A 25090-nucleotide genomic window follows, 5' to 3' on the forward strand; every position below is an offset into this window, starting at 1 on the left:
ATTTGTGTACTCGCCTCGCTATATTCGGATGTCCCGCCCTGCAGTTTGGGCGCCTTCTTTATAGCCACTAAACATGCTGGGTTTCTTAACCAACAACAGTAATGCCGCAGACATCTTGGTTGTGTCATTACTGTGATTTAACCCCTGCTGCCGCCATTCTGCGCACATTGCATCTACAAACATAGGGAGAGATCGCTCAGCTGCTAGGAGAGTCATTAGGCCTCTTGCTAACACAAAATCCCTTTTCAAGGCTACCTGCAGTGTATACTAGGTCAGTGTAGAGTAGGGAGAGAGGGATAATCAGGCAGGGACAGATTAAAAGAGCCAGTCACTAGCTCCATAATAACCACCAAAAAATAGCTCTTTTCATAGCGAAAGACACACTACAAAGTCAGTGAACAAGGAGGGAGAGATTGTGCATTTGGTAGGGAGAGGTTAAAGTGTTCTTCCAGTGTCCATCTTAAAACAGCTCTTGATAGAAGCAAAGCAATATTTTTCCAGCACAAAAAGTACTAGCATTTTGTGCTGCCTTTTTTTAAAGCACCCATCTATTTTCCCCACTGTTTTTGGGTTAGTGTCCTATGCAAAGCAGTAGTCCAAACATTTCCTACTGCCTGCTACCAAGAACGCAACAGGCCAGTTTCCCCACTGTTTTTGTGGTGAAAGCCTGCCTTCTGCTGTCCACATTAGTTTACTTAAAAAGGCGTTTAGTGCCCTACGTATAGTAATAGTCCAAACATTTCCTACTGCCTGCTACCAAGCACGCACCAGGCCATTTTCCCGCTGTTTTTGTGGTCACAGCCTTCCTTCTGCTGTCCACATTAGTCCATTAGTCCACATTTCCTACTGTTTCATACACAACTTCTCTTCATAACTTTTTCTGTCCACTAGAATAAGAGTGACACCCATAACCTTCTACACGACTAGGATTCTTCTCTCCATCAAGCCATCCTCAGCATAGGATGAAGCGAGCGTAGGACCAGGAACTTGGCATTGGGCAATCTCCCTCCATTCATTTGAGATCAGCTACCACCCAAGAGGATTCAAATGTCAACTGGTGTTCCTCCATCTAGTTGGTGTATTGCAGAGATTTGGAAGATGCCACTGCCTTGACATTCTCTTCACCAGACCATCTACAAATAGAAGATACTTATTCTGGGTTCATCTTCAGCTTGGTCTCCAAGACAACACGTCCTTGAGGCTGGGAGGTTACTGGGAGCACATCATTGTAACAATCGTCTGGACTGTGTGGGGACATCGCCATCGTTTCCCTTCCTTCGGAGATGCCAGCACACGGCAGGTCAGCGGCAAGCAAACCTGGCGGAGAAGATGTCAATAATGCTGAAAGACCTGGACAAATGGGGACCAGACACCTCTTGTGACTCATTTGTCCCCAATGAAGCACCACACGGTGTCTCCAGACTAGAGCGGGTACTTGAGTTTTTAGCTCTGGATGACCTATGAGAATACCAGACAGCACATGGAAAGAAGCTTCTCTGTATACACTGCTGTAATGTGGAACTTTAGTTGCCAGAAATTACTTGAATGTCTTTTGGTAGGGCTCATCCTTCACCTGACAACACCCTCACCGGATTCTGGAGCTGTCGGATGAGAATATGACACGCAAACTTATCTGCTTGCAGATACAACTCTCATGCCGAAACCGGATTCTCCTCTTGCCATGGATACAGTCACAGTCACTGGTGTGAGGGAATACTCTTGTCAAGGGCAACCCCTTCAACTGGCCCAAAGTCTTTCAACTTTTTTGGACTCCTCAGGACAAAGACAGTCAGGAAGTTCCACCCAACCACAGAGATAAAGCAATATCTTCTCATGACTGAGTTCTCGCTTCAGCTAGCCAATCCCAATCAACCTTCATGGTTCTGCAAGGTTAGCTGCCTCAAAAGGTTGAGGAATGGGTGGTATTTGGAAGGACAGGGCCAGATGTGACAGTTTACTTACACATGTCACCTGTCTGGTCTGCTCCTGGAAGCTGTGAAGGGAAGGAAGATGTTGCAGAACATTCTGGATTTGGCTCATTGAAGACCATTTGGAAGGCCACCAGGGAGGCCTGAAGATCTGAGGCAATAGTGACCCCTATTTTCCATTGGGTGTTGAGCCATGATAGGGTATCTCCTGCTAGGGAGGATGTTAGAAATCCCACCTTGACCCAATCGGAAGAAAACTGATGGCATAAAACTTCATAGTGCCGCATACACTGCTCTAGGAAATCACGGTACTACTTCTGAACCCCATAGTACAATGGCAGATCAGGCAGAACAGGTTCCACTCCAGAGGTCTAGTTTTCAGGTTGAATAGGCACAGCTGTAGGTACTGCAACTTGGGCTGTTGCAACTGACGTCAAGGCTTCTAGTTAACATAGTAACATAGTAACATAGTTTTGAAGGCTGAAGGAAGACCTTATGTCCATCTAGTTCAGCCAATTTTTAGTGCAGCTGTTCTGCATTGTTGATCCTGGGGAAGGCAAAAAACCCACAGAGTAGAAGCCAATTTTCTCTATAGGGAAAAAAATTCCTTCCCCTAAGCTGGGTCAACCATCTACCTATAATATTATGTTATTCGTAACCTTCTATACTGTTACTCACAAGAAAAGCATCCATTCCTTTCTTAAATTCATTCGGTGAGTTGGCCATCACCACTTCCTCAGGAAGAGAATTCCAGAGCCTCATTGCTCTTACTGTGAAGAACCCTCTTCTATGCTGGTGCAGAAATTGTTTTTTCTCCAAACGAAGAGAATGCCCCCTTGTTCTTGTCACAGTCCTTGGTACAAATAGTTCATTGGAGAGATCTCTGTATTTCCCTCTGATATACTTGTACATATATATTAGGTCTCCCCTAAGTCTTCTCTCTTCTAGAGTAAATAGACCTAATTTTGATAACCTTTCTGGGTATTGTAGTGAACCAACTCCATTTATCATTTTAGTAGCCCGCCTTTGAACCCTTTCAAGTTCAGTAATGTCTTTCTTGAGCACCGGCGTCCAAAATTACACACAATACTCCAAATGTGGTCTGACGAGTGATTTGTACAGAGGGAGAATTATGCTTTCATCTCGTGTCCCCAGACCTCTTCTAATGCATCCCATGACCCTATTTGCTTTGGTGGCAGCTGCCTGACACTGGGCACTCCAATTTAGCTTCTTATTGACTAAGATGCCTGTCTTTTTCCATGTCTGATTTCCCCAGCAGTTTCCCATTTAGTAAGTAATTGTAGCATCTGTTTCTCCTTCTCATGTGCATAACCTTACATTACAATGTCTACCTTACAATGTCTACCTTCTGTAGACATTGAGCATCTAATATCTACAGAAGGTACAAAAAAGTTCCTGTCTTTCTCGCTGGTAGCTCATCTGCTGACACTGCTTCAAGTGCTGGGAGGACTTTAAATCATCAGGGTCCATGGCCAAGCAAACTGATATGCACCCATGTGGTGCACGCGGTTCATGGACCCACTGTGGCACAGGGCCTGGTTTACTCAGGAGGGGCATAGCTAAGCATCTTCCAGGTATTCACAGGAGCTTCTGATTGTAGAGTCAGGCTTGGTTGTAGGTAGCTGCCAAGTACCACTCCTAAAAGGAGAGATACAGGGCGCATCCACTGTGTGAAATCCGTATAAAACAATTAAAATTGTGGAACAGTAAGGAAGGTGCTCACCTATTGGGGTTGTGAGGAAGTCACAACACCCATGAACGCTTAAGAAGCAGCAGCAAGTCTGCACAGGGTCCTAGGACAGAAATGCAGAAATGACGTGGAAGTGCAATAAGGACTGCGCTTGCTTCTGGTAGAGTTTAAGGGTTCTTTATTCAGCCAACGCGTTTCCTGAGCCTGCTGGCTCACTTCATCAGGGCAGATTCTGCCCTGATGAAGTGAGCCAGCAGGCTCAGGAAACGCGTTGGCTGAATAAAGAACCCTTTACTCTACCAGAAGCAAGCGCAGTCCTTATTGCACTTCCACGTCATTTCTGCAAGTACCACTCCTAGGCAGCTCTCTGTACTGCAGCTGCTAACCCTAGGGGTCAGGTACGCAGACACTGATAGGAATAGGGCTCCATTCAAACTAAGCTCTGGATCCACTGTAGAATGGTTACTGACATGGACACAGACTCAGGCTCAGTCAGACTACCAAGTTCAGGATCCTCTGCATAACGGTTACTAACACTGAGTCTCAGACAGGGCTGATTCAGAGACAGGTTGTAGTAGTCCTGATATACAGGGTACTCCGATAGGCACATTTTCAGACACACAGGTGTCAGCTACTGAATCAGGGACTGGCCGCACATGGACCAAGAGACAAGGTTCAGGCACTGGAAGCACTAGGACCAGGGACTTGGGGTTCAGGACTGGCCTACAAGGACCAGTTACTTTGGATTCAGTAATTGCCCCACAAGTATCGGGAACTTCAGGTTCTCAGATGGGCCACACAAGGACAAGGGACTACGGGTTCAGCCAGGGTCAGCGTTATCACCCAGCACACTTGGCAAGTGCTGCGGACCTGGATAAAGAGGGGGCTCACTCGCCGCTTGGGACACCAGCAAGCTATGGGGCCCATGAGTTGGGGAGCCCGGTGCCAGCACTAGAACCGCCTCCCCCTTCAAATACACTATTCTCCTCGGTCACATCAACTGCAGTGTTTTCAACGTCTTCTGACTGTCTGTAACATTTCAGAGCAATGAGAAGTGATGACGTGACGTCATTACAGCGCTCCCTCTGAGCACTGCAGAGAGACAGAAAATGCTGAGGAGCCCGAAGCAGGGAACAGGAGATTGATTTTTTTAGGTATGGAGCATTACATGGGGCTCATTATACTGTATGGAGCAATATACAGTGGGGAAAAAAAGTATTTAGTCAGTCAGCAATAGTGCAAGTTCCACCACTTAAAAAGATGAGAGGCGTCTGTAATTTACATCATAGGTAGACCTCAACTATGGGAGACAAACTGAGAAAAAAAAATCCAGAAAATCACATTGTCTGTTTTTTATTTCATTTTATTTGCATATTATGGTGGAAAATAAGTATTTGGTCAGAAACAAGCAATCAAGATTTCTGGCTCTCACAGACCTGTAACTTCTTCTTTAAGAGTCTCCTCTTTCCTCCACTCATTACCTGTAGTAATGGCACCTGTTTAAACTTGTTATCAGTATAAAAAGACACCTGTGCACACCCTCAAACAGTCTGACTCCAAACTCCACTATGGTGAAGACCAAAGAGCTGTCAAAGGACACCAGAAACAAAATTGTAGCCCTGCACCAGGCTGGGAAGACTGAATCTGCAATAGCCAACCAGCTTGGAGTGAAGAAATCAACTGTGGGAGCAATAATTAGAAAATGGAAGACATACAAGACCACTGATAATCTCCCTCGATCTGGTGCTCCACGCAAAATCCCACCCCGTGGGGTCAGAATGATCACAAGAATGGTGAGCAAAAATCCCAGAACCACGCGGGGGGACCTAGTGAATGAACTGCAGAGAGCTGGGACCAATGTAACAAGGCCTACCATAAGTAACACACTACGCCACCATGGACTCAGATCCTGCAGTGCCAGACGTGTCCCACTGCTTAAGCCTGTACATATCCGGGCCCATCTGAAGTTTGCTAGAGAGCATTTGGATGATCCAGAGGAGTTTTGGGAGAATGTCCTATGGTCTGATAAAAACCAAACTGGAACTGTTTGGTAGAAACACAATTTGTCGTGTTTGGAGGAAAAAGAATACTGAGTTGCATCCATCAAACACCATACCTACTGTAAAGCATGGTGGTGGAAACATCATGCTTTGGGGCTGTTTCTCTGCAAAGGGGCCAGGACGACTGATCCGGGTACATGAAAGAATGAATGGGGCAATGTATCGTGAGATTTTGAGTGCAAACCTCCTTCCATCAGCAAGGGCATTGAAGATGAAACGTGGCTGGGTCTTTCAACATGACAATGATCCAAAGCACACCGCCAGGGCAACGAAGGAATGGCTTCATAAGAAGCATTTCAAGGTCCTGGAGTGGCCTAGCCAGTCTCCAGATCTCAACCCTATAGAAAACCTTTGGAGGGAGTTGAAAGTCCGTGTTGCCAAGCGAAAAGCCAAAAACATCACTGCTCTAGAGGAGATCTGCATGGAGGAATGGGCCAACATACCAACAACAGTGTGTGGCAACCTTGTGAAGACTTACAGAAAACGTTTGACCTCTGTCATTGCCAACAAAGGATATATCACAAAGTATTGAGATGAAATTTTGTTTCTGACCAAATACTTATTTTCCACCATAATATGCAAATAAAATGAAAAAAAAACAGACAATGTGATTTTCTGGATTTTTTTTCTCAGTTTGTCTCCCATAGTTGAGGTCTACCTATGATGTAAATTACAGACGTCTCTCATCTTTTTAAGTGGTGGAACTTGCACTATTGCTGACTGACTAAATACTTTTTTTCCCCACTGTATGTGGCCACTATATACTGCATGGAGCAATATATGGTCATTATATACTGTATGGAGCAATATATTGCATTCACTATACTGTAATTAGAAATATATGGGGCCCATTATGCTGTACAGAGCAATATATGGGGCCCATTATACTGTATGGAGCAACGTATCAAGGCCATTATATACTGTCTGGAGCAATATATGGAGTACATTATACTCTATGGAGCATTATAGGGGCCCATTTTACTGTATGGTGCACAATATGGGGCCATTATTCTCTTTGGAGCAATATATGGGGCCCATTATACTGTATTGAGCATGATGTGGGTCCATTATTCTGCATGGAGCAATATATGGGGGCACAATACTCTATGGTGCACTATGTGGGGCACATTGTACTGTATGGAGTAATATATGGGGCCAATTAGACTGTATGGAGAAATATATGGTGCCTATTATACTATATGGAGCAATATATGGAGCTCATTATACTGTACGGAACAATACAGTTGTGGCCAAAAGTATTGACACCCCTGCAATTTTGTCAGATAATACTCAGTTTCTTCCTGAAAATGATTGCAATCACAAATTCTTTGGTATTATTATCTTCATTTAATTTGTCTTAAATGAAAAAACACAAAAGAGAATGAAGCAAAAAGCAAAACATTGATCATTTCGCACAAAACTCCAAAAATGGGCCAGACAAAAGTATTGGCACCCTCAGCCTAATACTTAGTTGCACAACCTTTAGCCAAAATAACTGCGACCAACCGCTTCCGGTAACCATCAATGAGTTTCTTACAATGCTCTGCTGGAATTTTAGACCATTCTTCTTTGGCAAACTGCTCCAGGTCCCTGATATTAGAAGGGTGTCTTCTCCAAACTGCCATTTTTAGATCTCTCCACAGGTGTTCTATGGGATTCAGGTCTGGACTCATTGCTGGCCACCTTAGAAGTCTCCAGTGCTTTCTCTCAAACCATTTTCTAGTGCTTTTTGAAGTGTGTTTTGGGTCATTGTCCTGCTGGAAGACCCATGACCTCTGAGGGAGACCCAGCTTTATCACACTGGGCCCTAACTTATGCTGCAAAATTTGTTGGTAGTCTTCAGACTTCATAATGCCATGCACACGGTCAAGCAGTCCAGTGCCAGAGGCAGCAAAGCAACCCCAAAACTTCAGGGAACCTCCGCCATGTTTGACTGTAGGGACCATGTTTTTTTCTTTAAATGCCTCTTTTTTCTCCTGTAAACTCTATGTTGATGCCTTTGCCCAAAAAGCTCTACTTTTGTCTCATCTGACCAGAGAACATTCTTCCAAAACGTTTTAGGCTTTTTCAGGTAAGTTTTGGCCAACTCCAGCCTGGCTTTTTTATGCCTCGGGGTAAGAAGTGGGGTCTTCCTGGGTCTCCTACCATACAGTCCCTTTTCATTCAGACACCGACGGATAGTACGGGTTGACACAGTTGTACCCTCGGACTGCAGGGCAGCTTGAACTTATTTGGATATTAGTCGAGGTTCTTTATCCAACATCCGCACAATCTTGCGTTGAAATCTCTTGTCAATTTTTCTTTTCCGTCCACATCTAGGGAGGTTAGCCACAGTGCCATGGGCTTTAAACTTCTTGATGACACTGCGCACGGTAGACACAGGAACATTCAGGTGTTTGGAGATGGACTTGTAGCCTTGAGATTGCTCATGCTTCCCTCACAGTTTGGTTTCTCAAGTCCTCAGACAGTTCTTTGGTCTTCTTTCTTTTCTCCATGCTCAATGTGGCACACGCAAGGACACAGGACAGAGGTTGAGTCAACTTTAGTCCATGTCAACTGGCTGCAAGTGTGATTTAGTTATTGCCAACACCTGTTAGGTGCCACAGGTAAGTTACAGGTGCTGTTAATTACACAAATTAGAGAAGCATCACATGATTTTTCGAACAGTGCCAATACTTTTGTCCACCTTTTTTATGTTTGGTGTGGAATTATATCCAATTTGGCTTTAGGACAATTCTTTTTGTGTTTTTTCATTTAAGACAAATTAAATGAAGATAATAATGACACAATTTGTGTTTGCAATAATTTTCAGCAAGAAACGGAGTATCATCTGACAAAATTGCAGGGGTGTCAATACTTTTGGCCACAACTGTATATGGGACTCTTTATACTGTATGGAGCAATCTATGGTGACCATTATATGATATGAAGCATTAAATAGGGCCCAATATACTGTATTGAGTATTATATGGACCCATTGTATTGTATGGAGTAATACATGGTGACCATTTTACTGTACGGAGCAATATATGAGGCACATTTTCTGTATGGAGCAATATATGGACATTATATACTGTAAGGAGCCATATATGAGGCTCATCATTCTGTATGGAGCAATAAATGGGGCCCATTATACTATATGGAGCCATATATGGACATTATATACTGAAAGGAGCCATATATGGGGTTCATCATTCTGTATGGAGCAATAAATGGGGCCCATTATACTGTATGGAGCATTATATGGGGCCATTATATACCATATGGAGCAATATATGGGGCCATTACATAGTGCATGGAGCAATATATGGGGTCCATTATACTCCTTGGAGCAATATATGGGGCCCATTTAACTGCATGAAGCGTGATGTTGGGCCATTGTTCTGTATTGAGAAATATATGGGCTCATCATACAGTATGGAGCATGATGTGAGGCCATTATCCTGTATGGAGCAATATATGGGGCCACAATACTGTATGGAGCACTGTGTGGAGCCTATTATACTGCATGGAGAATTTTATGGAGACCAGTATACTATGTGGAGTAATATATAAGGTCCATTATACAATATGGTGCAATATACAGTATGTGGCCCATTATACTGTATGGAGCAATATATAGCCATTATATGCTGTACTGGGCAATATATGGGGTTAATTATTCTGTATGGAATATTATATGGGGCCATTACATACTCTATAGAGCAGTATATAGGGCCCATTTTACTGTATGGAGCACAAAGTAGAGCCATTATACTGTATGAAGCAATATATGGGGCCCATCATACTGCATGGGGCAATATATGGCCATTATACACTGTATGGCGCAATATATGGGGTTCATTATACTATACAGGGCAATATACTGTATGGGGCCCATTATATACTGCATTGAGCAATATATGATGGCCATTATATACTGTACTATATGGAGCAAAATATGGGGCCCATTATGCTGTATGGACAATTTTAAAGGGACCATTATACCGTATGGAGCAATATATGTAGCTGTTATATGATATGAAGCATTATATGGGGCCCATTATACTGTATTGAGCATTATATGGGACCCATTGTATTGTATGGAGTAATACATGGTGACCATTTTACTGTGTGGAGCAATATACGTGGCACATTATACTATATGGAGCAATATATGGACATTATATACTGTATGGAGCCCTATATGGGGTTCATCATTCTGTATGGGGCCCATTATACTGTTTGGAGTATTATATGGGGCACATTATACTCTATGTTGCAATATATGGGGCCCATTATACTGGATGGAGCATTATAAGGGCCCATTAAATGGTATTGAGCACAATGTGGGGCCATTGTTCTGTATTGAGAAATATATGGGGCTCATTATACTATATGGAGCACGATGTGAGGCCCAAATACTGTATGGAGCACTGTGTGGGGCCATTATACTGTATGAAGCACTATGTGGGGCCTATTACACTGTAGGGAGAATTTTATGGGGACCATTATACTATATGGTGCAATATATGGAGCTCATTATACTGTTTGGAGCAATATATTGCCATTATATGCTGTATTGGGCAATATATAGGGTTCATTATACTGTATGGAACATTATATGAGGCCTGTAATGCAAATGCAGAGCATTTGCGCGCAGCCACAACCAGAGGGCGTGGTTATGGCAAAAAAGGGTTGCACTTACTGTGTAGCACCTCGGTGCAGAGGTGCAGGCCGCCACCATGAGGCGGCAGAGTAGTCAGACAGACCGGAGTCAGCAACAAACTGGAAGACGAAGTACCAGAGGTCACAGCAATGCGCGAGGTCAAGGACAAGCCACAAGGCAGAGCCAAAGAAGAGCGCGATATCCAAAAACGTGAGACGGGAAGAGGAGTCAAGGTACAAGCCAGCGGATCAACAGAAAGAGGAGTCAAGGTACAAGCCAGTGGGTCAAAAAGCCGGTAGGGGAACGTAGTACCGGAGACAGAGAAACCGGAGGCGGAGTCCTGAGTTCAAGCCGAGTCATACACTGTAGGGAAATCACCAAATGTACACAGTCAGGGATAGGGAATGGGTCAGACACACACACGGGAAATCAGAGGCAGAAGGATCACTAGGGTATACAAATCAGCTGCTCAAGCCAAGGATCAGAACTATCACTGACAAAGGCTACCAAAAACAGCATCACTAAATAGCCACCCAAGAACCACAGAGCCAGGAAAGGTTAATCCCTTCATGACCAGACCGGTGCAGAGGTGCAGGCCACCACCAGGAGGCGGCAGAGTAGTCAGACAGACCAGAGTCAGCAACAAACTGGAAGACGAAGTACCAGAGGTCACAGCAATGCGCGAGGTCAAGGACAAGCCAAAAGGCAGAGCCAAAGAAGAGCGCGATATCCAAAAACGTGAGACGGGAAGAGGAGTCAAGGTACAAGCCACCGGATCAACAGAAAGAGGAGTCAAGGTACAAGCCAGTGGGTCAAAAAGCCGGTAGGGGAACGTAGTACCGGAGACAGAGAAACCGGAGGCGGAGTCCAGAGTTCAAGCCGAGTCATACACTGTAGGGAAATCACCAAATGTACACAGTCAGGGATAGGGAATGGGTCAGACACACACACGGGAAATCAGAGGCAGAAGGATCACTAGGGTATACAAATCAGCTGCTCAAGCCAAGGATCAGAACTATCACTGACAAAGGCTACCAAAAACAGCATCACTAAATAGCCACCCAAGAACCACAGAGCCAGGAAAGGTTAATCCCTTCATGACCAGACCGGGGAAAGAAAAGCAGGAAGCAAACCCTGACCTGGATCACGACAGGGCCATTATCTATATATATAATTGTTTAATTCTGTCTGTCTGTCTGTAATGGTAATTCCGCCTCGCTGATTGGTCGCGGCCTAACTGCCGCAACCAATCAGCGACAGTTGCTTAGTCATCGTGGCAACACGGCTGCATTGCTTATTGTACTGGCACATTACAGCCGTTAAAGGCATCACTGCTGCGTTGCTCATTACACGAGGTCGGCGCGTGGAAAGGAGATTGGAGGCCGTCGGAAGGTGAGTATAACCTTTTTTTTATTTTTTAATATTATGGGTATAACTGGAGTACATTAGGTAAGAGCAGAATAGTGACTGGTGGCCCAATTCTATTGCATCGGGTATTTTAGAGTCTCTGTTAAAATAAATAATAGTGATATACTCACCTTCCGACGGCCCTCGGACTCTGTCCCTCCTCTCACCACGCGCCCGGCATCTACAAGTGCATGTATACTAATGCCAGAAGCCTTGCCAACAAAAAGGAGGAATTAGAATTAATTATGTTGGAACATAATTATGATATGGTGGGGATATCTGAGTCATGGCTGGATGAGAGCCATGACTGGGGCGGTTAATTTACAGGGCTATAGTCTGTTCAGAAATTACCGTACAAATAAGCGAGGGGGAGGCGTGTGTTTATATGTAAAATCATCCTTAAAACCCATCCTGCGTGATAATATATGTGAATGTAATGAAAATATAGAGTCCCTGTGGGTGGAGATAAGGGGAGGGGGAAAAAATAATAAATTGCTGATAGGGGTTTGTTATAAGTCTTCAAATATAATGGAAGCAACGGAGAATATCCTCAAAAAGTAAATAGATTAAGCGGCGACTCAAGGAGAAGTCATTATTATGGGGTACTTCAACTACCCTGAAATACCTTGGGGAAACCGAAACCTGCAGTTCCAGCAAAGGTAATAGTTTTTTGACAACTATGAGCAGTGGCTTAACTACAAAGTTATGGGCCCCGATGTGAACTTTCAAATTGGGCCCCCCCATGCCAAAATACACGCACATCTCCACTCCGTACACCTCGTACACGCGCGGCTCAGCTCCGTACACCTTGTACACATGCGGCTCAGCTCCGTACACCTAGTACATGCACGGCTCAGCTCCATACACCTCGTACATGCACATCTCCGCTGACCCCGTACATGCGCGGCTCTGCTTCATACACCTCGTACACGCACATCTCCGCTCCGTACACCTCGTACACGCACATCTCCTCTCCGTACACCTTGTACACACATGGCTCCGCTCCATACACCTCGTACACGCACATCTCCGCTCCATACACGTCATACATGCACATCTCCGCTCCGTACATGTCATACACGCACATCTCCGCTCTGTACAAGTCGTACACGTATATCTCCACTCCGTACACGTCATACACGCACATTTCTGCTCCGTACACCTCGTAAACACACATTTCCGCTCCACACACCTTGTACACACACACGGCTCCACTCCATACACCTGGCACACACACGGCTCTGCTCCATACACTTTGTACACAGACGGCTCTGCTACATCCACCCTGTAAACCCCTCCTGACCCCACCCATAAACTTACCCTCATCCATGACGACCAGCACAGAAGAGTCCTGCACACACAGAGGCCCCTGATCATGTGACCCCCTGACTCCTCCCCTCCTGTGACCTCATCACAGGTCTTGTGCACACAGAGAAGCCATCATGCACTCCTGAATGCGCGCCTTCCCCCTGCACTATGTAGTCACAGAGCTCCATGTGACCGGTGACTAAGAGTGATGGCAGCAGGTCTCATCCTCCATCACCTGAGACACTGGGGGGTGGAGTGCAGAACTCAGGGGGAGGAATAACTGAGTCCATGCTGGAGGAGGGGGCGCAGGACGTGATCGAAGCCCGGGTCCTACATGAAGCCGGTTGCTTCTTTGCTGGAATGGGCGGGCCCATAAACACTCTGGGCCCTGTCACAGCTGCGACCCCTGCAACCTCGGTAGTTACGCCCCTGACTATGAGAGACAATTACCTTTCACAACTGGTTAAGGATCCAACAAGAGGGGGGAACTGCTAGACCTAATATTAACCAACAGGCCAGACTGCATATCAAATATAAGGGTTGAGGGTCACTTGGGTGATAGTGATCACAAAATAATAAGTTTTCTTGTATCCTTTAATAAGATGTGTAGTAGAGGGGTAACTAGGACATTAAACTTCAGGAAAGCAAATTTCCAACGGATGAGAGATGATCTTGGTGCAATTATCTGGGACTATATCCTGAGACATAAAAATACACAAAGAAAATGGGAGATGTTTATCAGCATCCTGAATAGGACCTGTGCACAATATATACTGTATTGGAATAAACATGCTAGGAGGAAACCACTATGGTTAAATAGAACTGTAAGGGGCACAATAAGTTACAAAAATAAAGCATTTAGAGAATTAAAGCAAGTAGGTAGTGATGAGGCATTAAATAAATACAGAAAATTAAATAAATTCTGTAAAAAGCAAATCAAGGCAGCAAAGATTGAGACAGAGAGATTCATTACCAGAGAAAGTAAAATAATCCCAAAATATTCATTAACTAAATAAATAGTAAGAAACTAAAAAATGATAGTGTTGGCCCCCTTAAAAATAGTCTGGGTGAAATGGTGGATGAGGATGAGGAAAAAGCCAATATGCTAAATGACTTTTTTTCAACAGTATTTACACAAGAAAATCCCATGACGGATAACATGATCAGGGATAAAAATTCTCGATTAAATGTCACCTGCTTAACCCAGCAGGAAGTACGGCGGCGTCTAAAAATCACTAAAATTGACAAATCCCCGTGCCCGGATGAGATACACCCCCGAGTACTGCAGGAATTAAGTACAGTCATAGATAGACCATTATTTTTAATCTTTAACCCCTTTACCGACAAGGGTGGTTTGCAGGTTCATGACCGGGCCAATTTTTACAATTCTGACCACTGTCCCTTTATGAGGTAATAACTCTGGAACACTTCCATGGATCCCGGTGATTCTGACATTGTTTTCTCGTGACATATTGTACTTCATTTGTGAAAAAAAACGGAAATTTGGCGAAAATTTTGAAAATTTCACAATTTTCCAACTTTAACTTTTTATGCTCTTAAATCACAGAGATATGGCACACAGAAAACTTAATAAATAACATTTCACATATGTTTATTTTACATCAGCATAATTTTGGAACCAAAATTTTTTTTCTGTTAGGAAGTTATAAGGGTTAAAAGATGACCAGCGATTTCTCATATTTGCAACACCATTTTATTTTTACGGACCACATCACATTTTAAGTCACTTTGAGGAGTCTATATGATAGAAAATATCCAAACGTGACACCATTCTAAAAATTGCACCCCTCAAGGTGCTCAAAACCACATTCAAGAAGTTTATTAACCCTTCAGGTGCTTCACAGGAATTTTTTGAATGTTTAAAAAAAAAATGAACATTTAACTTTTTTTCACAAAAAAATTACTTCAGGTCCAATTTTTTTTATTTTCCCAAGGGTAACAGGAGAAATTGGATGCAAAAGTTATTGAGCAATTTGTCCTGAGTACACTGATACTCCATATGTGGGGGTAAATCACTATTTGGGCGCATGACAGAGCTCAGAAGGGAAGCAGCGCCATTTGACTTTTATGGCTGGACTTGAGAACTGACGCCATGTCGTGTTTGGAAAGCCCCTGATATGCCAAAACAGTGAAAACCCCCCACAAATGGCACCATTTTGGAAACTAGACCCCCCAAGTAACTTATCTAGATGTGTGGTGAGAACTTTGAACCTCCCAGGGCTTCACAGAAGTTTATAACGTACAGCCATAAAATTAAAAAATCACATTTTTTCTACAAAAATGATCTTTTAGTCCCCAATTTTTTTAATTTCCCAAGAGTAACAGGAGAAATTGGACCCCAAAGGTTGTTGTCCAATTTGTTCTGAGTATGCTGAATCCCGACATGTTGGGGTAAACCATTATTTGGGCGCATGGCAGAGCTCGGAAGGGAAGCAGCGCCATTTGACTTTTTTGGCTGGAATTGAGATCGGACGCCATGCCGCGTTTGGAAAGCCCCTGATGGGCCTAAACAGTGGAAACCCCCACAAATGACACGATTTTGGAAATTAGACCCCCCAAGGAACTTATCTAGATGTGTGGTGAGCACTTTGATCCCCCAAGGGCTTTACAGAAGTTTATAACGCCCGGGCGTGAAAATAAAAAAATCATATATTTTTCACAAACATGATCTTTTAGTCCCCAATTTTTTATTTTCCTAAGGGTAACAGGAGAAATTGGACCCCAAAAGTTGTTTTGCAATTTGTCCTGAGTAGGCTGATACCCCATATGTGGGGGTAAAACACTGTTTGGGCGCATGGCAGAGCTTGGAAGGGAAGGAGCACCAGTTGACTTTTTCAACACAGAATTGGCTGGAGTTGAGATCAGACGCCATGTTGCGTTAGGAGAGCACCTGATGTACCCAAACAGTGGAAACCCCCCAATTGTAACTCCAACCCTAACCCCAACACACCCCTAACCCTAATCTCAGCCCTAACCCTAACCCTAATGGGAAAAAGGAAATAAAAAAAAAAAAAATATTATTATTTTTCCCTAACTAAGAGGGTGATAAAGGGGGGCTTGATTTACTATTTAGATTGGGTTTTTATGTTTGGCAGCTGTCATACACTAAAAGACACTCTTTATTGTAAAAATAGTTTTTGCATTACCACATTTTGAGAGCTATAATTTTTCCATATTTTGACTCACCGAGTCACGTGAGGTCTTATTTTTTGCAAGACGAGTTGATGTGTTTATTGGTACCATTTTCGGGCATATGACATTTTTTGATCGCTTTTTATTCTGATTTTTGGAACGCAGAATGAACAAAAACCAGCATTTCATGAATTTCTTTTGAGGGGTGCGTTTACACCGTTCCGCGTGCAGTAAAATTGATAAAGCAGTTTTATTCTTCGGGTCAGTACGATTACAGCGATACCTCATTTATGTCTTTTTTTATGTTTTGGTGCTTTTATGCAATGAAAACAATTTTATATAAAAAATAATTATTTTTGCATCGCTTTATTCTGCGAGCTATAACTTTTATTTTTTCACTGATGACGCTGTGTGGTGGTGGCTCTTTTTTTGCGGGACAAGATGACGTTTTCAGCGGTACTGTGGTTATTTATATTATTATTATTATTATTATGCATTTATATAGCGCCATTTATCCGTCTTTTTGATTGCGCGTTATTGCACTTTTTGTTCAGCAGTATGATAATAAAGCATTATTTTTTGCTTTGTTTTTTATTTTTATTTTTAAGGGGTTCGCTAAAGGGGTTAACTAATGGGACAGTTTCTATTGCAACATGGGTGTGCTTCTCCCATTACAACTCCGTGCGGCTTCCTGGCAGTGAGCAGAACCACTAAGGACGTCTAACTGGGTGAGCTGGCTATAATTTTTCTTGTTTGAGTTTTATAGGGCGGGTCGTTACGGACGCGGCGATACTAAACATGTGTACGTTTATTGTTTGTTTGCTTTTTTTTATTTCCAAAAAATAAATTTATTAGGGAATATTATTTTTTTAATTTATTTAGCGATTTTTTATAAATTATTTTTACATTTTTTTTTCTTTTTTTACTTTATTATATTGTCCCAGGGGGGACATCACTGTAATATGTCAGATCGCTGATCTGACAGGTTGCACAGCACTCTGTCAGATCAGCGATGTGACAGGCGCTGCTGCAGGCTTTCTCAGAGCCTGCTCTCAGCAGGCACTGAGAAAGACGTCTCCCTGCAGGCCCCCGAAGGTCTCCGCCACCATATTGGATCCGGGGACCTGCAGGGAAGGAGGCCCCCGCAGCAGCGCTGCACATCGCGCTGCTGCGGTGTTCTCAGGAAAACCTGTGATTGTGTTTTATCGCAGTGTGCCAGGGGTTAACGTGCCGGGTGTCAGCTGTGATAATTAGCTGACACCCGGCCGCGATCAGCGGCGCTCTCCCCGTGAGCGCCGCTGATCGCTATGACGTATTATCCCGTCCATGGGCATAGGGGCCCGGGTCCCGTGGGCGGGATAGTACGTCAGATGTCAGAAAGGGGTTAAAGATTTCTTAATAACAGGGTCTGTACCACAGGACTGGCATATAGCAAATGTGGTGACAATATTCTAAAAGGGGACAAAAACTGACCTTGGAAATTATAGGCCAGTAAGCTTAACCTCAACTGTGAGTGAAATCCTGGAGGGTTTTCTAAGAGTTACTATACTGGTGTATCTGAAGAAGAATAACCTCATGACCCAATCTCAACATGGGTTTACAAGGGACCGTTCCTGTCAGACTAATCGGATAAGCTTCTATGAAGAGGTGAGTTCCGGACTGGACCTAGGAAATGAATAACAAGATCCCAAGTACAGAGTACATAATAGTAATCCTTCTTAAGTCACCCTCAGTAACTTTTTGGAGACAAATCCCCTATGGAGCTCCTGATATGTAATGACACCAAGCAAGTGGAGCAATAACCACCATAATACCAAAATATACAAAAATATTAAAGAAGTCTTTAATGTAATAATATCAAAATATAAAATTCACATAGATGAATAGTTCAGCATGTACCACGAAACAGATAGTTGTTAGCACATGAGCTGGGAAAAACCGAATGAAAAAGCAGTCGTGCATCCAGACATGGACATAAATGGGCTAAGAAACAAGAAGTATTAGTTCCTTAATTAGGATCATATCCCTTAGTCTGTAGTATAATGCCATCAGAGAATAAACCCCAGTCACCATATAGCACTCTTCCCTGTAGTAAATCCTCGTACACATGTAATCATGGCTAGTAAATGGATCCAGGTATATGGGACAAAAACATGCGGCATAGAGAGAGAGTAATCAGGGGTTAATCTTACCCATGTCCTTGTCTGGTGTGCAGGAGCGTGAACGTGGGTCACTAAGACTTCTTTAATGTTTTTGGATATTTTGGTATTATGGTGGTTATTGGTCCGCTTGCTTGGTGTCATGGACCAAGGGAATGCAGTAGACGTGGTGTACATGGACTTTTCAAAAGCTTTTGATATGGTGTCACACAAAAGGTTGATACATAAAATGAGAACAATGGGGATAGGGGAAAATATGTGTAGGTGGGTTAAGAGCTGGCTCAGAGATAGGAATCAAAGGGTGGTTATTAATGGAGCACACTCGGACTGGGTCATGCTTAGCAGTGGGCTACCACAGGGGTCAGTATTGGGCATAGAGAGTAGAATTTCAATATTTGCAGGGTAATCAATACAGAGGAGGACAATTTTATATTACAGGAGGATTTATATAAATTAGAAGCTTGGGCTGACAAATGGCAAATGAGCTTTAATGGGGATAAATGTAAGGTCATGCACTTGGGTAGAATGAACAAGATGTATAATTATGTGCTTAATTGTAAAACACTGGGCAAAACTGTCACTGAAAAAGACCTGGGTGTATGGGTGGACGACAAACTCACATTTAGTGGCCAGTGTCAGGCAGCTGCTGCAAAGGCAACTAAAATAATGGGATGCATTAAAAGAGGCATAGATGCTCATGAGGAGAACAGAATTTTACCTCTATACAAGTCACTAGTGCGTCCACACTTAGAATACTGTGTACAGTTCTGGTCTCCGGTGTATAAGAAAGACATAGCTGAACTGGAGTGGGTGCAGAGAAGAGCAACCAAGGTTATTAGAGAACTGGGGGGTCTGCAATACCAAGACAGGTTATTACACTTGGGGTTATTTAGTTTGGAAAAGCAAAGGCTTAAGGGTGATCTTATTACAATATATGCGGGGACAGTACAAAGACTTTTCTAGTGATCTTTTTACTCTTAGACCTGTGACGGGGACAAGGGGGCATCCTCTACGTCTGGAGGAAGGAAGGTTTAAGCATACTCACAGATGCAGATTCTTTACTGTAAGAGCAGTGATACTATGGAACTCTCTGCCATATGATGTTGTAATGAGTGATTACCTACTAAAATTTAAGAATAGACTGGATATAAACAAAAATTCATAGAGGCTAAAGAGGCAGCCGAAAACACTGAGAGAGCGCTGTACAGTTTAGACTATCAAAAACACAAATATTTTAAATGGGGGAACAGGCCGGGGAGGTTACAGGCCTCTCTCACTAAACCTTTCAGACAAGCAACTAGGATTACCAGGATTCGTAACCAAAATGGCATAGCCATAATGGATAATGAACAAATAATAGAGGAATTCAGACAATTTTTTGGGTCCTTGTACGCAGATGGGGGAGAGGAGATTTCGGAGGCATCGGGTTTCTTCGGGAATGGGGTGGCTTCTGGTATTACGGAGGAACAGAGAAACTTGCTTAATTCACCTATTGCCATTACGGAGGTCCTGTCAGCCATCTCTACTCTTAAGATTTCTAAGGCACCGGGTCCAGACGGGTTTAGTAGAGACTATTATAAAATCTTAGGCCCATGGGTAGGTCCACATCTAGTTGAGTTATTTAATGGAATTATGGAAAAAGGTTATATTCCAGACAGATTTAATGAGGCTTGTATCATTATGCTTCCTAAGCCTGGGAAGGATCCACTGCAAGTGGAGGGATACCGCCCAATCTCACTGCTCAATGCAGATTTTAAACTCTTGACAAAAATATTGGCAACCAGGGTTCAGCAAATTATTCCTGAGTTAATTTCACCACATCAGACGGGGTTTGTACATGGAAAATCGATAACCTATAATATAAGAACAGCGATAGGTAGAGTTGAGCGACTTTTGGATTTTTAGGGTCGCGTTTCATTTCGTGAAACCCGACTTTTCCAAAAGTCGGGTCGAGCAAGATCGTCCGATTATAGGGAAAAGTCGGGGTCGTCCCGAAACACGAAACCCAATGTAAGTCAATGGGGAATAAAAGTCGGCAGTGAGAGGAGGACAGGAAAAACACCTACAGTGCCCATTTGAATGCCAAAAGCATCAATTCTTCTTTCTTAAGCTTGTCAACCTTAATTAACTTCATAATACAAGTTACGCACTGAAAAATGGGGGTTATTTGGCTACAAACTGTGGGGGGGAGGGCTGGCTCCAGGTTTTCATGTGCCCTGGGCGAAAGAGCGCCCCTTTAACACATACCACAACTCATCATGCTCCGATACGGCAGAGAAATAGCGGTATAGTACAGTGAAAAATACCTCACTTTTTACATCTCATGACGAGGCCCATCTATTTCTCCATACAGAATCATTGGTCCCATATAATGTTTGAAACAGTATATGATGAGCTCCACATAATGCTACAGTATATGTTGGTCCCCATGGATGAAGCTCCACTGTCTTATGGGCCCAAATAATGCTCCAAACATAATGGGCCCCATTTCTAATGCTCTAGTGTATAATGGGCCCTGTAAATGCTGCTCCAGTGTCTGATGTCCACCTTTGGAATGTTCCAGTGTATGGTGGGCCCCATCTATCATTCTCCAGAGTATAGTGCTCACCAAAAATTGCTGTCCCAACATTGAAAACAATCAAATAAGTCTCCTCGCTAGGGAATCCCTGTACTTGTCTGGACAGGTGCTGTAGCTTGCTTAACAGCTCGCCAGCCGTTCTCACGCCCAGTATGGATTACACGTGATTGCACAAAGGTGAGAAAGGGTACCGTATCCCCGGATAAAATGTATGGATAGCGTACACATTCAAAATATATGTCTCAGGAGGCAGGCTCAGACGGTGTTAGGCCCAGTATGGATTGCACGTGATTGCACAAAGGTTAGAAAGGGTACCGTATCCCCGGATAACATGTATGGATAGCGTACACATTCATAATATATGTCTATACAGCATGAGGCAGGCTCAGACGGTGTTAGGCCCAGTATGGATTGCACGTGATTGCACAAAGGTTAGAAAGGGTACCGTATCCCCGGATAACATGTATGGATAGCGTACACATTCAAAATATATGTCTATACAGCATGAGGCAGGCTCAGACGGTGTTAGGCCCAGTATGGATTGCACGTGATTGCACAAAGGTTAGAAAGGGTACCGTATCCCTGGATAACATGTATGGATAGCGTACACATTCAAAATATATGTCTATACAGCATGAGGCAGGCTCAGACGGTGTTAGGCCCAGTATGGATTGCACGTGATTGCACAAAGGTTAGAAAGGGTACCGTATCCCCGGATAACATGTATGGATAGCGTACACATTCAAAATATATGTCTATACAGCATGAGGCAGGCTCAGATGGTGTTAGGCCCAGTATGGATTGCACGTGATTGCACAAAGGTTAGAAAGGGTACGTATCACCGGATAACATGTATGGATAGCGTACACATTCAAAATATATGTCTATACAGCATGAGGCAGGCTCAGACGGTGTTAGGCCCAATATGGATTGCACGTGATTGCACAAAGGTTAGAAAGGGTACCGTATCCCTGGATAACATGTATGGATAGCGTACACATTCAAAATATATGTCTATACAGCATGAGGCAGGCTCAGACGGTGTTAGGCCCAGTATGGATTGCACGTGATTGCACAAAGGTTAGAAAGGGTACCGTATCACCGGATAACATGTATGGATAGCGTACACATTCAAAATATATGTCTATACAGCATGAGGCAGGCTCAGACGGTGTTAGGCCCAGTATGGATTGCACGTGATTGCACAAAGGTTAGAAAGGGTACCGTATCCCTGGATAACATGTATGGATAGCGTACACATTCAAAATATATGTCTATACAGCATGAGGCAGGCTCAGACGGTGTTAGGCCCAGTATGGATTGCACGTGATTGCACAAAGGTTAGAAAGGGTACCGTATCACCGGATAACATGTATGGATAGCGTACACATTCAAAATATATGTCTATACAGCATGAGGCAGGCTCAGACGGTGTTAGGCCCAGTATGGATTGCACGTGATTGCACAAAGGTTAGAAAGGGTACCGTATCCCTGGATAACATGTATGGATAGCGTACACATTCAAAATATATGTCTATACAGCATGAGGCAGGCTCAGACGGTGTTAGGCCCAGTATGGATTGCACGTGATTGCACAAAGGTTAGAAAGGGTACCGTATCCCTGGATAACATGTATGGATAGCGTACACATTCAAAATATATGTCTATACAGCATGAGGCAGGCTCAGACGGTGTTAGGCCCAGTATGGATTGCACGTGATTGCACAAAGGTTAGAAAGGGTACCGTATCACCGGATAACATGTATGGATAGCGTACACATTCAAAATATATGTCTATACAGCATGAGGCAGGCTCAGACGGTGTTAGGCCCAGTATGGATTGCACGTGATTGCACAAAGGTTAGAAAGGGTACCGTATCCCTGGATAACATGTATGGATAGCGTACACATTCAAAATATATGTCTCAGGAGGCAGGCTCAGATGGTGTTAGGCCCAGTATGGATTGCACGTGATTGCACAAAGGTTAGAAAGGGTACCGTATCCCCGGATAACATGTATGGATAGCGTACACATTCAAAATATATGTCTATACAGCATGAGGCAGGCTCAGACGGTGTTAGGCCCAGTATGGATTGCACGTGATTGCACAAAGGTTAGAAAGGGTACCGTATCCCTGGATAACATGTATGGATAGCGTACACATTCAAAATATATGTCTATACAGCATGAGGCAGGCTCAGACGGTGTTAGGCCCAGTATGGATTGCAAGTGATTGCACAAAGGTTAGAAAGGGTACCGTATCCCTGGATAACATGTATGGATAGCGTACACATTCAAAATATATGTCTATACAGCATGAGGCAGGCTCAGACGGTGTTAGGCCCAGTATGGATTGCACGTGATTGCACAAAGGTTAGAAAGGGTACCGTATCACCGGATAACATGTATGGATAGCGTACACATTCAAAATATATGTCTATACAGCATGAGGCAGGCTCAGACGGTGTTAGGCCAAGTATGGATTGCACGTGATTGCACAAAGGTTAGAAAGGGTACCGTATCCCTGGATAACATGTATGGATAGCTTACACATTCAAAATATATGTCTATACAGCATGAGGCAGGCTCAGACGGTGTTAGGCCCAGTATGGATTGCACGTGATTGCACAAAGGTTAGAAAGGGTACCGTATCCCCGGATAACATGTATGGATAGCGTACACATTCAAAATATATGTCTATACAGCATGAGGCAGGCTCAGACGGTGTTAGGCCCAGTATGGATTGCACGTGATTGCACAAAGGTTAGAAAGGGTACTGTATCCCTGGATAACATGTATGGATAGCGTACACATTCAAAATATATGTCTATACAGCATGAGGCAGGCTCAGACGGTGTTAGGCCCAGTATGGATTGCACGTGATTGCACAAAGGTTAGAAAGGGTACCGTATCACCGGATAACATGTATGGATAGCGTACACATTCAAAATATATGTCTATACAGCATGAGGCAGGCTCAGACGGTGTTAGGCCCAGTATGGATTGCACGTGATTGCACAAAGGTTAGAAAGGGTACCGTATCCCTGGATAACATGTATGGATAGCGTACACATTCAAAATATATGTCTATACAGCATGAGGCAGGCTCAGACGGTGTTAGGCCCAGTATGGATTGCACGTGATTGCACAAAGGTTAGAAAGGGTACCGTATCACTGGATAACATGTATGGATAGCGTACACATTCAAAATATATGTCTATACAGCATGAGGCAGGCTCAGACGGTGTTAGGCCCAGTATGGATTGCACGTGATTGCACAAAGGTTAGAAAGGGTACCGTATCCCTGGATAACATGTATGGATAGCGTACACATTCAAAATATATGTCTCAGGATGCAGGCTCAGACGGTGTCAGGCACAGTATGGATTTGACGGCCCAGATTACACAGCGCAGGAGCAGGGAGAGGTAAAGATTGCAAATGCTGGGGCCCTGCCCAAGCAAGGGGGGCCCACTCGTGGGCGTCGGTACTGGCACTGGGCCCCTCATAGTACAGCGGTGTGTCTGACGGCGGGTGTGCACCACCACCGTCAGAGACACTTGATTGCACTATGAGGGACCCTGTGCCAGTGCCCGCGCCCAAGAGTCGGCCTACCCACCTGTCCAGGGCAACGGCACTCGCACGGTGTCGTGCGGTAGGTGGTGACCCCTGCCATGGGGGGGGAGGCAGCACAGTTAGGGAGTTTTAGAAAGTGGCATATGTTGATGTTGGACATTCAGCTGATGCAAAAGGCGAAATAGGTGAAGTACCAGGAAGAGGTGGACCAAAGCAAGCCATTTTTCTGTCACCCTATGTGTCATCAGGGGAAGGTGGGACAAAATCCTTGGAAACCCATGCATGGTTCATTTTAATGAAGGTTAGATTATCCACATTTTGGGTTGACAGACGGGTCCTTTTTTCTGTCAGGATTGATCCAGCTGCACTGAAGACTCTTTCCGATAGCACACTTGCAGCTGGGCAAGCGAGCTCCTGTAAGGCATATTGGGCCAATTCAGGCCAGGTGTCCAGTTTAGCGGCCCAATAGTCAAAGGGGAATGACCTGTGTGGGAGAACATCGATATGGGAGGAAAAGTAGTTTGTAACAATAGTTGACAACTGCTGTCTCCTGTCACTTTCCA

Source organism: Dendrobates tinctorius, unplaced genomic scaffold (assembly GCF_039654945.1).
Source record: "Dendrobates tinctorius isolate UK_male_01 unplaced genomic scaffold, ASM3965494v1 ptg000028l, whole genome shotgun sequence".
NCBI classification, from domain to species: domain Eukaryota; kingdom Metazoa; phylum Chordata; class Amphibia; order Anura; family Dendrobatidae; genus Dendrobates; species Dendrobates tinctorius.